This window comes from Trichosurus vulpecula, chromosome 2 (genome assembly GCF_011100635.1).
Source record: "Trichosurus vulpecula isolate mTriVul1 chromosome 2, mTriVul1.pri, whole genome shotgun sequence".
NCBI classification, from domain to species: Eukaryota; Metazoa; Chordata; class Mammalia; order Diprotodontia; family Phalangeridae; genus Trichosurus; species Trichosurus vulpecula.
In genome coordinates this window covers 131,657,400-131,673,020 of record NC_050574.1, presented here as the reverse complement: position 1 = coordinate 131,673,020, position 15,621 = coordinate 131,657,400, and the positions used below count along the sequence as shown (strand labels likewise).

At 37.7% G+C, this 15,621-nt stretch overlaps 1 protein-coding gene across 3 annotated transcripts in view; it reads right to left on the bottom strand.

Annotated features, from left to right (window-relative positions):
* The window catches only part of USP28 (ubiquitin specific peptidase 28), a 76,755-nt gene that overhangs the window by 45,417 nt on the left and 15,717 nt on the right, over nt 1–15,621 (bottom strand). The window lies entirely within an intron of this gene.

Sequence of the window (15,621 nt, the reverse complement as noted above, 5' to 3'; positions counted from 1 at the left end):
TAAAGATTAAATCATTAACCAGAAGGGCTCCCTTTACAGGTCAGATCCTCCTAGATTTTTTTTTAAAGATTCTTCAGTCTTTTGTTAGCAGTGTCTATGTCAGGTATAGGTTTGGATAAAAATAGAACTAGTAAAGGGTATTTAAGAACTGAGATTTTTTGAAGTTTCAGATGGACTATGGATTCCTAATTTGATGACCTTTTTATTGCTCTGTTGTTAATAAGATCAGAGCTACACATTTCTGAGCTGGTTTTCACCAGAAGAACTAGTTAGTACACTCTCCTAAATTTTACTTCTCTACTAAGTTGTACTGAGATCTGTTTTGCAAAAGATTTTAGCAGAAACATCTAAGATTCTCTACAGGTGATATGGAACCAGAGAAGCAAATCTTCTAAAAAAGGAGCCCCTATCAGAGCTACCCTGAGAACAAGACCTATTCTAGAATGTCCTAGAGAAGATGGTTCCAGAGACCAGACATTAAATGGACACTGGAAGTGGATCATCACCAAGCTACAAGGAAATCTGATGTTAATTAATACTGATGATCATTCTTGTACTACTCTGGCTTTTTGTTTCACAGTACCTGTTTGCTGAATTTCCTTGGTTATCCTGGTGACATGTAATTCCAAAAAAACTTATAAAATTAGCCCATAGATAAGTGACATTGATCAAAGCAGGAAGCAGAATGGTCAGATTGATCCTGTATCTTTTAAAAATTGATCCTATTTACAATTAATTGATTTTGTCCAGTTTCTGCATGTCATAGTTCATATTTGAACTTAGTTCAGAAATTCAGCTAGTCTGTAATGAGTTAAGTTTAGAAATCCAGTACTCTTGCTAATCACTGTTCTATTCTTGCCTCAAGGAAATCTGTTATCCTTCAGGAATGTGGGTGGATACCAGGGAGTCTGGTCTAGCATCTTTACACGACCAAGGTATCCTTGTTCCGGGATATCTGGTTTGCCATCAAAAGAGGTCTGGTTCACTACCTCTAACCCTGCAGAAGAACTCAAATAATGAACATTTTTCTCTTAGTCACTGGAGGGAAGCAGGAATTTGTTGCTAACTACTCATTCCCAATTTCCAACCAATCATATTTTCTCCCATGCCTCGGACTTTGGCCTTTCAGAAAGCAACAGCTCTTTGCCTTCCTCAAGGAACTCCAAATCAGGTCTGACTCTTGTTTCATCCATCTCTTGGGTAGTATCTTCCATATTTTTAAAATGCTAATACATTCTATTACAGTAGTTCATTAGTTGGAAAGTCACTGATTCATCACGTCACCATATGTAGGCATCAGCACTTTTCTTTATACAGGAATCAGTGCGTTCTCCCATATTCTCCTTTGATCAGCTTTTTCCACTTAACTCATCTATCCTTCTTTGAAGAATTAAGTTCCTTGGTCTTCTTTTTCAAATGAGGCAGTATCCTGGAGTCTCTCCCTGCAGTTCTCATAGCCTCTTCTTTGGGGGAAAGGGTGTAGGCTGCATGCTCCTGAGCTTTAATACAGGCTATACTGATCTTCCTTAAGAGCTTGAGAACTTGCTGGTGCTTCTAACAATGGCTTTCCCACAAGGTTCTGCAAGTTCTAGGGGTTGAGATTCTTGCACACAGCAGTCAGCTTTGACAGGTGCACACTGACTTCTCTATATGCAGGATAAGAGAAATGTGTGGCCCCAGCTTCCTTGCTCATGGTCACACAAAACTAGCAAAAATTGAGCCTTTAGTTGAGGGTAAAAGACTTTGAGAAGAATGTCAAACAGATGCTACAGGTGATCTCCTGTTGGAGACTTTGGACCAGTGTGACAGCATCCATGTTCCTTTTCTTGAGGGTTTTCTTCAACCTGGATCCCCCTGACTTAGAGCCAAAGACTCTTCTCAGGCAGTGGCTCCTTCTTCTGGAAATCTCAAAGTCCTTCCATAGCTCCTAGTTTGCTCCGATGCTTCTCGAGTCCAGAAGCTCAGAATTTCTTCTATGGGACTTTTTCAACAGCCTGGTTACTCCTACTTTACCCTCCTCAAGTCAGAAAATTTTATTAAAGTAGATATTCCACTTAAATAAATCTAAGATAACTTTCGAAAATTTAAGGAAAACAGTCTTTGTATCACTTCCAAGTAATTTTCTGAAGAGTTTTTGTTGGGCTATCCAAGTTTAAGATAAAACTAATATTTCATGAAGATACAAAGCCTAATGGGAAAACATCTTAATTATAAGCAGTCCACAGAAACAGGTCAGAAAGTCCACTAAAGCAGTTATATGAAAATCCTTTTGGTTCAGTTTATTTAACAATGGACATGCCCTCCTTTTTCTTACTTATATCCCCAGTGCTTAGACACAGTGCCTGGTAAATAGTAGGCACTTAAGAAATGTTCACTGAATTGACACGTATATACATGACCATCCTTTTGTAAAAAAAAAAAAATTGGATAAATTAAGGAGTAATATGTCACTGAGATAGTAACTGGGACATTTAAAATACTTAAATTTTTAAAATTACACACACAATTTTTAGGAATAAATCAATGATGTTTTGAGAAAAAAGCCTTCAATTAAAAAGATTAGCCACATGAAAATTAGCCTGAGTGCAGAGGATCATAGACCCAGACTTGGAAAAGACCAGAAGACTTCTAGTGCAATTCATTTATTTTACAGATGAGGAAACTGAATTTTTCCATTACTCCCATCCCTAGAATCAGGCTAATAGACCCACTAAGCTAGCTCTGTGTAAATACTTACCTTTAAAGAACAAAATAAAATAAACCTAGAGCACAGATAGCGTATACACCTACATGCAATTTAGGTATTCTTGGCTCTTACTGATCTTTTAACCAGTAGACAGTATGCAGTTGGATTCTAGTATCCAAAGACTATCGAATAACAAAAAGGAGTTTCACAGTCCATAAACACTCAACATATCAACTCTATTTTCTACATCAATAGTTACTTTTTTACTTATAGGCCTCAGAAAACCCACAAAACTTAATTCTGAAAAGTGAAAAAAGCACCACCTTATTTTAATTTTGGTATATTCCATCTTGATCTTAACTAGCAAGGAGCAGTTTACAAGCTCTTCTTTAACATTAAACTTCGCAGCAATAATATTTTAGTGTTTGTGGCAAAAAAAATAAAATAGTTAATATTATTTGTAAGGGTTTATGAACAGCTAGGATATAGGAAATTTTTTCTTATAGACCAACATTAGAAAAATAATCCAAAACTTGCCTTTCTTGCCTCCCTCCCCTACTCTCTACACTCCAATAGCTTGAAAAACAAACAGCATAGGTTGAACACCTCTTTGTTGATGTCTGATTAAAATGCTAACTGAACAGTTTACCAAAGCTAGAATATCAGAGGAAACTGAGGAGACGAAGGATGAGCAGAACAAATGAAACGCCAAATACTTTCTAATTACACGAGTGAAATCTATCAAACGTTTAAAAAACAATGAATTCCAATATTATATAAACTATTTGGAAAAACAGGTGAAGAAAGAGTCCTACCAAACTCCTTTTGTGACACAGGAAGATCTATATCAGAGAAAGAAATTATAAACCAATTTCCCTAATGAACATCGATGCAAAAATGTTGAACAAAATACTAGCAATGTTATTACAGAAATATATCACAAAGATTATGCAATATGACCAGGTGCGATTTATAGCAGGAACACAGGACTGGTTCAATATTAGGAAAACTAGCAACATAATTGGCCATATCAAAAACAAAACCAAAAGAAATCATATGATTATCTCAATAAATGCTGAAAAATCTTTTGACAAAATACAGTACCCATTCCTATTTGAAACACTGGAGAGCAAAGGGAATGTCCCTTAAAATGATAAGCAGTATCTACCTAAAACCATCAGCAAGCATCATCTATAATGAGGATAAGCTAGAAGCCTTCCCAATAAGATTAGGGGTGAAGCAAGGATGCCCATTATCACCAATATAATGTAGTACTAGAAATGTTAGCTATAGCATTACGAGAAGAAAAAGAAATCGATGGAATTAGAATAGGCAATGAGGAAACAAAGCTAGTACTCTTTGCAGAACATATGATAGTATACTTGGAGAACCATAGAGAATCAACTAAAAAAAATACCTGAAATAATTAACAACTTTAGCAAAGTTGCAGGATATAAGATAAACCCACATAAATCATGAGCATTTCTTTATGACCAACATAGCCCAAAAGCTAGAAATAGGAAGAGAAATTCTGTTTAAAATAACTGTAAGCAATAAACACTTGGAAGTCTACCTACCAAGACAAACCCAGAAACTATATGAATACACAAAACACTTTTCACATAAATAAAGTCAGATCTAAACAATTGGAAAAAATATCAAATGCTCAGCCTGGGTAGGCTGAGCTAATATAAAAAAATAAGGAAAATGACAATTCTGCCTAAACTAATTTACATATTCAGTGCCATACCAATCAAACTACCAAAAAATCATTTGATAAAGCTAGAAAAAAATAACAACAAAATCCATCTGGAAGAACGAAAGGTCAAGAACATCAAGAGAATTAATGAAAAAAAATACATACAAAGGATGGTGGCCTAGCAAGGCCAAATCTCAAACTATATTATAAAGTGGTAATCATCAAAACTATCTGGTGCTGGCTAAGAAACAGAGTGATGGATGAGTGGAATAGATTAGGTACACAAGACACAATAGTCAATGACCACAGTAACCTAGTGTTTGATAAATCCAAAGACCCCAGCTTTTAGGATAAGAACTCACTGTCTAACAAAAACTGCTGAAAAAAACTAGAAAACAACAGGATACAAACTAGGTATAGACCAACATCTTACACAGTATATCAAGATAATGTCAAAATAGGTACATGATTTAGACATAAAGGGTGACACCATAAGTAAATTAGAAGAGCAAGGAATAGTCTACCTGTCACATCTATGGGGAAGAGAAGAATTTATGAACAAATAAGAGATATAGAGCATTATAAAATGTAAAATATATAATTTTGATTATATTAAATTAAAAAGCTTTTGTACAAACAAAACCAAGGCAACCAAGATTAGAAGGAAAGCAGAAAGCTGGGAAACAATCTTTACAGCAAGTGTCTCTGATAAAGGCCTCATTTCTCAAATACATAGAGAACTGAGTCAAATTTATAAGAATACAAGTCATTCCCCAACTGATAAATGGTCAAAGGATATGAACAAGCAGTTTTCAGATGAAGAAATCAAAGCTATCTATAGGCATATGAAAAAATTCTCTAAGTCACTACTGATCAGAGAAATGCTGATTGATTAAAACAACTCTGAGGTACCACTTTACACCTATCAGATTGGCTAATATGACAAAAAAAAAAAGGGAAATGATAAATGTTGGAGAGGATGTGGGAAAATTGGGACACTAAAATTCTTGGTGGAGTGGTGAATTGATCCAACCATTCTGGAGAGCAATGTGGAACTATGACCAAAGGGCAACCAAACTGGATCAAATCCTTTGATCCAGCAATATCATTTGTATCCCAAAGAGATCATAAAAAAGAGAAAAGGACCTACATGTGGCAAAAATATTGGAAAGTGAGGGGATACCCATCAATTGGTGAATGGCTGAACAAGCTGTGCTATAGGATGTAATTGAATACTACTGAGCAATAAAGAATGATGAACAAGCACATTTCAGAAAAACCTGGTAAGAGTTGTAGAAACTGATGCAAAGGGAAATGAGCAGAACCGGGAAAACACTGTAAACAGTATCAGCAACACTGTATGATGATTGACTATGAGCAACTCAGCTCTTCTCAGTCACACAATGATCTAAGAGAAGTACAAAGGACTCAAGATGGAAAATGCTATCCACATCCAGATAAAGAACTGATGGACTCTGAATGCAGATCAAAGCATATTTTTCTTCACTTAATTCATTTTCATAGTTTTTTTTCTTTTTGATCTGTTTCTTCTTTCACAACTTTGACTAATATGCAAAAATATGTTTTACAAGATAGCACATGTATAAGTGATATCAGATTGCCTACCATTTTGGAAGGGGTGGGGGGGAGAGAAAAAACTGGAACTCAAAATCTTGTAAAAATGAATACTAAAAATTTTCATGACATGTAATTAGGGAAACAATTCTATTAAAAATAAATAGGAGACTACAATAATATATATCATATATTATGACCATGTGGGATTTATACGAAGAATGCAGGGATGCTTTAACATAAAGAAAACTATTAATATAATTGATTATATCAATAAAAATAAAAATTATATGATTATATCAATAAATGCAGAAAAAGTTTTTGACAAAATACAATACTCATTCCTATTAAAAACACTTGAAAGCATAGGTGTAAATGGATTTTTCCTTAAAAAGGTAAGAAGTATCTACCTAAAACCATCAGCAAATGCTCCTTGTAATGGGGATAAGCTAGAAGCCTTACCAATAAGATCAGGAGTAAACCAAGGATGCCCATTATGACCAATACTACTTGATATTGTATTAGAAATGCTAGCAATAGCAATGAGAAGAAAATTAAATTGGAGGAATCAGAACAGGCAATTTTTTTTGCAGAAAATATGATGATAAACTTGGAAAATCCTAGAGATTCAACTAAAAAGCCAACTGAAACCATAATTTTAGCAAAGTAGTAGGGAATAAAATAAACTCACATGCATCATCATCATCATCATTTCAATATGTCACTAACAAAACCTCCCAAGAGATAGGAAGAGATAACCCATTTAAAATAATCACAGACAGCATAAAATGCCTGGGAGTCTACCTGCCAACATAAACCCAGGATACATGAAGATAATTATAAGACCCTTTTTATACAAATAAAGTCAGATTTAAATAACTGGAGAAACAATTAGGTGCTCATGAGTGGGCAGAACCAATATAATGAAAATGACAATTCTATCTAAACTAATCCATTTATTCAATACCATCTCAATTAAATTCTTTTATTGAGCTAGAAAAAATAATAACAAAATTCATTTGGAAGAACAAAAAGTCAAGATTATCGAAGGAATTAATGAAAAAATACAAAAGAAAGAGTTTAGCACTATCAGATTATTAGACTTTATTACAAGGCAGTAATTATCAAAACTATCTGGTACTGGCTAAGAAACAGAAAGCTAGATCAATGGAATAGAACAAACATAAAATACAAAATAGCAAATGGTTATAGTAACCTTGTGTTTGACAAACGTAAACATTTAAGCTTTTAGGATAAGAATTCACTGTCTGATAAAAATTGCTGGTAAAACTAGAAAGCAGTCTGGCAGAAATTGGATACAGAACAATATGTTACACTATTTACCAAGGTAAGGTCAAAATTGATACATGACCTAGATCTAAAGGGAGAAAGAAGTAAATTAGAAGAACATGGAACCTAATACCTAACAGGCTTATGGAAAGGATGAGAATTTATGAATAAACAAGCAACAGAACTGTGAGATATAAAATGGATAGTTTTGATTACGTTAAATTAAAAAGATTTTGTACAAATAAAACCAATGTAGCCAAGATTGGAAGGAAAGCAGAAAATGAGGGAAAAATTTTTTTTAGTTTCTCAGATAAAAGTCTCATATCTCAAATATATAAAGAACCATGTCAAATTTATAAGAATATAAGTAATTCCCTGATTGACAAATGGTCAAGGGATCTGAAGAGGCAGTTTTTTTTAAAATTTAATTTATTTAACATATTTAGTTTTCAGCATTGATTTTCACAAGAGTTTGAATTACAAATTTTCTCCCCATTTCTACCCTCCCCCCCCCACTCCAAGATGGCATATATTCTGGTTGCCCTGTTCCCCAGTCAGCCCTCCCTTCTGTCACCCCACTCCCCTCCCATCCCCTTTTCCCTTCCCCTCTTGTAGAGCAAGCTAAATTTCTACTCCCCACTGCCTGTGTATCTTATTTTCTAGTTGCATGAAAAAAACTTTTTTTTTTGTTTTTGAACGTCTGTTTTTAAAAACTTTGAGTTCCAAATTCTCCCCCCTCCTCCCTTCCCACCCACCCTCCCCAAGAAGTCAAGCAATTCAACAAAGGCCACATGTGTATCATTATGTATAACCCTTCCACAATACTCATGTTGTGAAAGACTAACTAGATTTTGCTCCTTCCCAACCCATCCCCCTTTATTGAATTTTCTCCCTTGACCCTGTCCCCTTTCGAAAGTGTTTGTTTTTGATTACCCCCACCCCCATCTGCTCTCCCCTCCATCATCCCCCCCTTTTTTATCTTCTTCCCTCTTCTTTCCTGTGGGGTAAGATACCCAATTGGGTATGTATGGTATTCTCTCCTCAGGCCCAATCTGATGAGAGCAAGATTCACTCATTCCCCCCTCACCTGCCCTCTCCCCTCCTCCCACAGAACTGCTTCCTCTTGCCACCTTTATGCGAGATAATCTACCTCATTCTGTCTCTCCCTATCTCCCTCTCTCAATATTTTCCTCTCTCATCCCTTAATTATTTGATTTTATTTCTTTTAGGTATCTTCCCTTCATCTTCAACTCTCTCTCTCTCTCTCTCTCTCTCTCTCTCTCTATATATATATATATATATATATATATATATACACATAGATATATACATACCTACACATTCACTTATATATACATATACATAAACATATATACATATATGCATATTCCCTTCAGCTACCCTAATACTGAGGTTTCATGAATCATACACATCATCTTTCCATGTAGGAATGTAAACAAAACAGTTCAACTTTAGTAGGTCCCTTGCAATTTCTGTTTCTTGTTCTTTTTCTTGATTACCTTTTCATGCTTCTCTTGATTCTTGTGTTTGAAAGTCAAGTTTTCTATTCAGTTCTGGTCTTTTCACTGAGAAAGCTTGAAAGTCCTCTATTTTGCCTTGGAGCATGATACTCAGTTTTGCTGGGTAGGTGATTCTTGGTTTTAATCCTAGCTCCACTGACCTCCAGAATATCGTATTCCAAGCCCTTCGATCTCTTAATGTAGAAGCCGCCAGATCTTGGGTTATTCTGGTTGGGTTTCCACAATACTCAAATTGTTTCTTTCTGGCTGCTTGCAGTATTTTCTCCTTGATCTGGGAGCTCTGGAATTTGGTGACAATATTCCTAGGAGATTTCTTTTTGGGATCTATTTGAGGAGGCGATCGATGGATTCTTTCAATTTCTATTTTGCCCTGTGGCTCTAGAATATCAGGCCAGTTCTCCTTGATTATTTCTTGAAAGATGATATCTAGGCTCTTTTTTTGATCATGGCTTTCAAGTAGTCCAATAAGTTTTAAATTATCTCTCCTGGATCTATTTTCCAGGTCAGTGGTTTTTCCAAGGAGATATTTCACATTGTCTTCCATTTTTTCATTCCTTTGGTTCTGTTTTATAATATCCTGATTTCTCATAAAGTCACTAGCTTCCACTTGCTCCAATCTAATTTTTAAAGTACTATTTTCTTCAGTGGTCTTTTGGACCTCCTTTTCCATTTGGCTAATTCTGCCTTTCAAGGCATTCTTCTCCTCATTGGCTTTTTGGAGCTCTTTTGCCATTTGAGTTAGTCTATTTTTTAAGGTGTTGTTTTCTTCAGTGTATTTTTCAGTATTTTTTTGGGTCTCCTTTAGCAAGTCATTGACTTGTTTTTCATGGTTTTCTCGCATCCTTCTCATCTCTCTTCCCAATTTTTCCCCTACTTCTCTAACTTGCTTTTCCAAATCCTTTTTGAGCTCTTCCATGGCCTGGGACCAGTTCATGTTTTTCTTGGAGGCTTTTGGTGTAGGCTCTTGCACTTTGTTGACTTCTTTAGGCTGTATGTTTTGGTCTTCTTTGTCTCCAAAGAAAGAATCCAAAGTCCGAGACTGAATCTGGGTGCGTTTTCGCTGCCTGGCCATATTCCCAACCAACTAACTTGACCCTTGAGTTTTTCAGCGGGGTATGACTGCTTGTAGACTAAAGAGTTTTATGTTCCACATTTGGGGGGGATGTGCCAGCTCTGCCACACCAGCACTGCTCCTTCCCTAAGAACCCCCAACCCGGACCGGGCGTAGATCTTCAGCAGGCTGTGCACTCCTGCTCTGATCCGCCACTTAATTCCTCCCACCAGGTGGGCCTGGGGCCAGAAGCAACAACAGCTGTAGCTGCCCCACCTCTGCTGCCCCCGGGGCTGGTAGCCAAACCTCGAACTCCTTCCACTCCCGCAGCTTTTCCCACTAACCTTCTCCACTGTCTTTGGTGTTTGTGGGTTGAGAAGTCTGGTAACTGCTTCAGCTCACTGATTCAGGGCGCTAGGGCACTTTCCACCCAGCTTCTGGTCTGGTTGGTCCGCGCAGCTCACGTTGGGTGCGGCTCCCCTCTGCTCCCAGCTCCGTGTGGGACAGACCTCACCCAGAGACCATCAAAGCTGTCCTGGGCTGGAGCCCTGCTTCCCTCTGCTGTTCTGTGGGTTCTGCCGTTCTAGAATTGGTTCAGAGCCATTTTTTATAGGTTTTTGGAGGGACTCAGCAGGGAGGTCACGCTAGTCCCTGCTTTCCAGCCGCCATCTTGGCTCCGCCCCCAAGAGGCAGTTTTTTAACAAAGAAATCAAAGCCATATATAGTCATATTGCAAAAATGCTCTAAGTCATTGTTGATTAGAGAAATGCAAATTAAAACCACTTTGAGATATCTCATACATATCAGGTTGGCTAAAATGATAGAAGGGGAAAAAGACAAACGTTGGAGGGGATACAGAAAAACTGGAACACTAATAACATTTTTGGTAGAACTGTGAACTGATCAACCACTCGAGAGCAATCTGGCATTATGCCCAAAGAGTTATAAAACCATATATACCTTTTGACCTAGCAACACCACTACTAGGTCTGTTTCCCAAGGTAATCAGGGAAAAAAGAAAAGAACCCATACATTCTAAAATATTTCTAGCATCTCTCTTTGTGGTGGCAAAGAACTGGAAATTGATGGGATGCCCATCAATTGGAGAATAGTTAAACAAGCCATGGTATATGATTGTGACAGAATACAATGAACAGGCTGATTTTACAAAAACATGGAAAGATTTGCATGAAATAAAGAACAAAATGAGCAGAACCAATATAGTAATGGCAATACTATTTGGAGAACAACTGTGAATGACTAAGTTATTCTAAGTATCATACTCAAATTAACAAGGACCTGTGAAAGAAGATGCTAGCTACCTCCAGAGAAAGAACTGATAAATACAAGTATGTTTAGTATGGCTGTAAGCATGTGTCTGTGAGTGTGTGAGTGTGTGTGTGAAACTGAGTGTGAGTGAGTGTGTGTGTGTGTGTGTGTGTGTGTGTGTGTGAGAGAGAGAGAGAGAGACATATAATGGCTTTCTCTAATGTGGGTGGGGAGGGAAGGGGACAGTTAAGAACTTAAAATGCAGCAAGAAAAATTTAATTTAAAAATACTTTCTAAAACTTCAGATACAGCTTAAAAACTGACCTTTTGTGCTGCTGCCACTCCCCCCCCCCCAAATTTGGCTAACCTCTTACTTGTTCCCTGTGCCAAAGATACTAAAACTGACTCCAAATTTAAGAGGACTTACCATTGTACCACCTCACAATCTCTCTCTGTTTTGGTTTTCTCACCTGCAAAATGCAGTTAATAACAGCTACACTACTCACACCTCAGAGGGTCACTAAAAGGAACAATGAGTACATATGTGTATGTATATTATATACATGCAAATAAATACATTTATGTGAATATATATATATATATATATATATATTTGTTGTAGTTGAGTTGTTTCAGTCATGTCTGACTCTCCATGACCCAATTAGACATTTTCTTGGCAAAGATAGTGGAGTGGTTTGCCATTTCCTTCTCCGGCTCATTTTACAGATGAGGAACTGAGGCAAACAGGGTTAAGTGACTTGCCCAGAGTCACAAAGCTAGTAAGTGTCTGAGGCCAAATTTGAACTCAGGTCCTCCTGACTGCGGCTCCAGCCCTCTATCCACTGTACCACCTACCAGCCCATATATGTATATGAAGACCTAGAGGGCTACATGTGGCCTCGAGGCCGCAGGTTTCCCACCTCTGACTTACCATTTGCAACCTTCTTCACACTTGCCCAGTGGTTTCCAAAACTTTTACCCTTTCATAAGCAATCTACACAAATAATCCTCTTGGCTCATATTTTATTCAAATAAAATTAAGAATTTATTTTTCTTTATTGCAGTACCCATAACAACAAAATATAAATAAAATAACCACCGTACCATTCTGTCATTGGAGATGGAAAGGACCCTAGATCATCAACTCCAATCCCTTCATTTTACAATTAAGAAAGTAAGACCCAGAGAGATAAGTGTCTTGCCCAAAGAAATGAGGCAGGGGAGCATGTAGATGAGCTAGGATTTGAATCCAAATTCTCTGACTCTAAATCCAACATTTTCCACTGAATAATACCACATCTCAAAGGCAAAGAAAAAACACAATGGAGGTAGGCAGCCCCCCAAAGTTAAGCCTCTGAACTCAGATATGCTGAGGCTCCAGTAAGGCCTAAACCTAGTGGAGAACTCAGGAGGGAGATGTAAGACTCAGGACCTGACTGCGGGCCATAAGAGTTCATCCAATCGCCCCAGAGGAAAGTTTTGGGCCTTTCTCCCAATGGGGTCTTGGCAAAGATATACTCCCCTTTTACCACCCCCTATCAGTTGGAGCAAATTTGAAATTGGCTGTCATAGTCTTGCTTTTGTTGAATTTGATAGGAACTCTGCTTTCATTGAAAAAAAAAAGAATATTTACAAAGGAGCTTTAATTGAAAATACACACTAATTCTGACCACTGCTTCACATCTTCTACTGCCACCTCCCTTTTAAATCTCACAAGCCCATAGTTTAGAAAATTATGCTCTAGCCCAACCCTATTTCTCCATTTATCTAAAGTCTACCTTTTAGTCAAGGCTCTCAGCTCAAGTCCAATTTCCTCCAGAAAACTATCACCCCCTCTTCTACACTCTTGAAACAGTAACTACACCACTTATATAAGGTCATTAGTCTATTCTACATTTTTATGGACATGTCAATCTCTCTACCAGGTTGTAAGCAACTCTATGGCAAAGGCCAGTCTTCCCATATCTTCTATACCTAGCACTTAACAGTGTCCTACACTAAGCAAGCAATCAATATGCGTTTACAATTATGAAAAATCATTACTAATGTAACAGGTCTAGCCTAGATTTTGTTCATAAATGCAAATTTTGACTAATATTAGCTGAAGCAGAGTACAGAAAACTTAAGCTATTTATTAGAAGGCAAGTATCTGAAACTCTGACCTAGATCAGATAATCAGAGCTGTGCTTCCCAGGATATCATTCACTCATTCAACAAATATTTAAGTTATGTATACTCACAGATCTGAGGCAGGGGATGGGTGTAGGGGATAGAGGGTGGTGAAGGGGACAGATACAAAGAAGTATAATAGACTACTTCTCAAGGTATCAATCTAGTTTGGGAGGAAAAGCCATACACATGGCAAAAAGAAAATACAAGACAACAGTACCAGATATCCCCTAATCTTCTCCAGGACAGCCATCACCACTTCCATTTTATTGAATAAAAACAACTGCTACAAAGTGGGAACTAACCACAGAAAAATTCTCATGGTAAATGAAAAATTTCCCATCCTGAAAAAGAATGCTAGGGCAACATCAGCTCCCACACAATAGCCTTATCTATCTCTGCATGACATCTGAGAAAGTCTTCTTTCCCTACAAAACTGTAGACTTCTTGTGAGCAGGGATCAAGCTCTATTTGTCTTTCCTTTCTCCTCATACCAAGAACCTTACTGATGGCAAAACTTACTGATGGTCGTTTGTTTCATTAAATTGGCAATAGGGTTACAAAGTCCAGAACTATAGCTTACTTTCTCTTTCAAGTACAGGATCCAATTTTCAAACTGATTACTGGACACCTCAATCTAGATATGTCTATTATGGTACCTCAAGCTCAGTTTGTACAAAGCATAATTCATCTCTCCTACAAAACAAATTCACTGTTTTGACTTGAATGAAGCATTTCTTAAGTATTTACCATGCACTAAGTGCTAGGGATACAAACAGAAAAGTGAGATGGCCTCTGCTCTCCAGGAGCTCCTGTTCTACTGGAGCAGATGACACACCAAAGGGTTTCAGTTGCGTGTCACATGGGAAGGTCCCATGATCTTCAGGGGGTAGCAGCCAATCAGACAGCAATGCCTCCTCCTTCAAAGTCAAACTCTATCAGTTTCTCATGTTGAATGATTTGATAGAACCAAGCCTGGATTCTGATGACAAGACCTTTCTTTTCTGGGTGGCAGTGGCAATAGCTGCAGTACCAGCAGCAGTGGCCAGGCTGCTTGCTTTCCAGGACTTCCTTCTACCTGCCAATAACACCACAATTTACCCAGACTGCAAACCTCATCTTTAACTCTTCCCTTTCCCTTACTTCCCGTATCTACTCACTTCTACCTTTCATGTCTTGGATCTGTGCCTTTCTATTCCCACTACTACCACCTCAGTACCCACCTAGGTTACAACAGCCTGAATGATATCCTTTCCTCTAGCCTCTCCCCTCCACCACCTTTCCCAGAAAATCACCCTTTATACCAAAGCCAGATCAATTTTCCTTCGTATCAAGAACTAGATGATGTTATTCCTCTGCTAGAAACCTTTCAGTGGTTCCTTGCTACCTACCAAACAAAGTCTCCTTATCCTGTGTCTTCATCTTGACTTCATGGCCCTCTATAACCTGTGACCCCACTATAATTCTAATCTTACCTCGTACTACTCTTTTCCACGAGCCATACTTGAGCCAAACAGGCCTATTCACTGTCCCTGGTACAGTGAAAATAATGCTGGATTTGGAGTCAGAAAACCTGAGTTCAAATCCCAGCTTTGTCACTTACTACCTGCATGATGATGGGCAAGTCACTTAGCCTCGCTAAGTCTCAGTTTCCTCTCTGTAAAATGAAGGAGATGGATTAGATGGCCTCTAAGGTCCCTTCCAGTTCTAGCTCTATGATCCTAAACACAGCATCCTCCCGTTTCTATGCTATCACTCATGCTTATCCCTATGCCTTTTATGGTTTCTCTATTACTTCTACCTTTTTAATTCCCACACATCTTTTAATACCCAACTCCAATGTTGTTTTTTCCAGGATGACTTCCCTAAACTCTCCAGTTACAGATGACCTTTCCTTCCTTTGACCTTACAGAGTACTCTCTACCTGTCATATTCTCTTCTGCAGTTATTATATAGTATTGCATAGTTATATAGCTAATGTTTCCCTCAGCTAGACTTTATAAGACCTGGTTACTGCTTTAAGTCAAACTATATTTCAGCTACCTGTGTATCTCTCTCCCAAAATCTAGCAGTGATTTGCACATTAATATCTGATGAATGAATTAAATGAGCAGAAATTACGTTGTGGGGGGCATTCTAGGCAGGGGTGAACAGCATAAGCGAAATACAGAGGAAGAAATGATCATGGCATAGTTGAGGCTCAATCTGGGTAGAATAAAGCTTTCATGAAGGGAAATAGCAGAATGAATGAATTATAAAACATTTATTAAAGCCATGGTGCAGCCAGACAGCAGAGGGCCTAGAATGTCAAGTTTTCTAATACCTGATGGTATTTAATGGA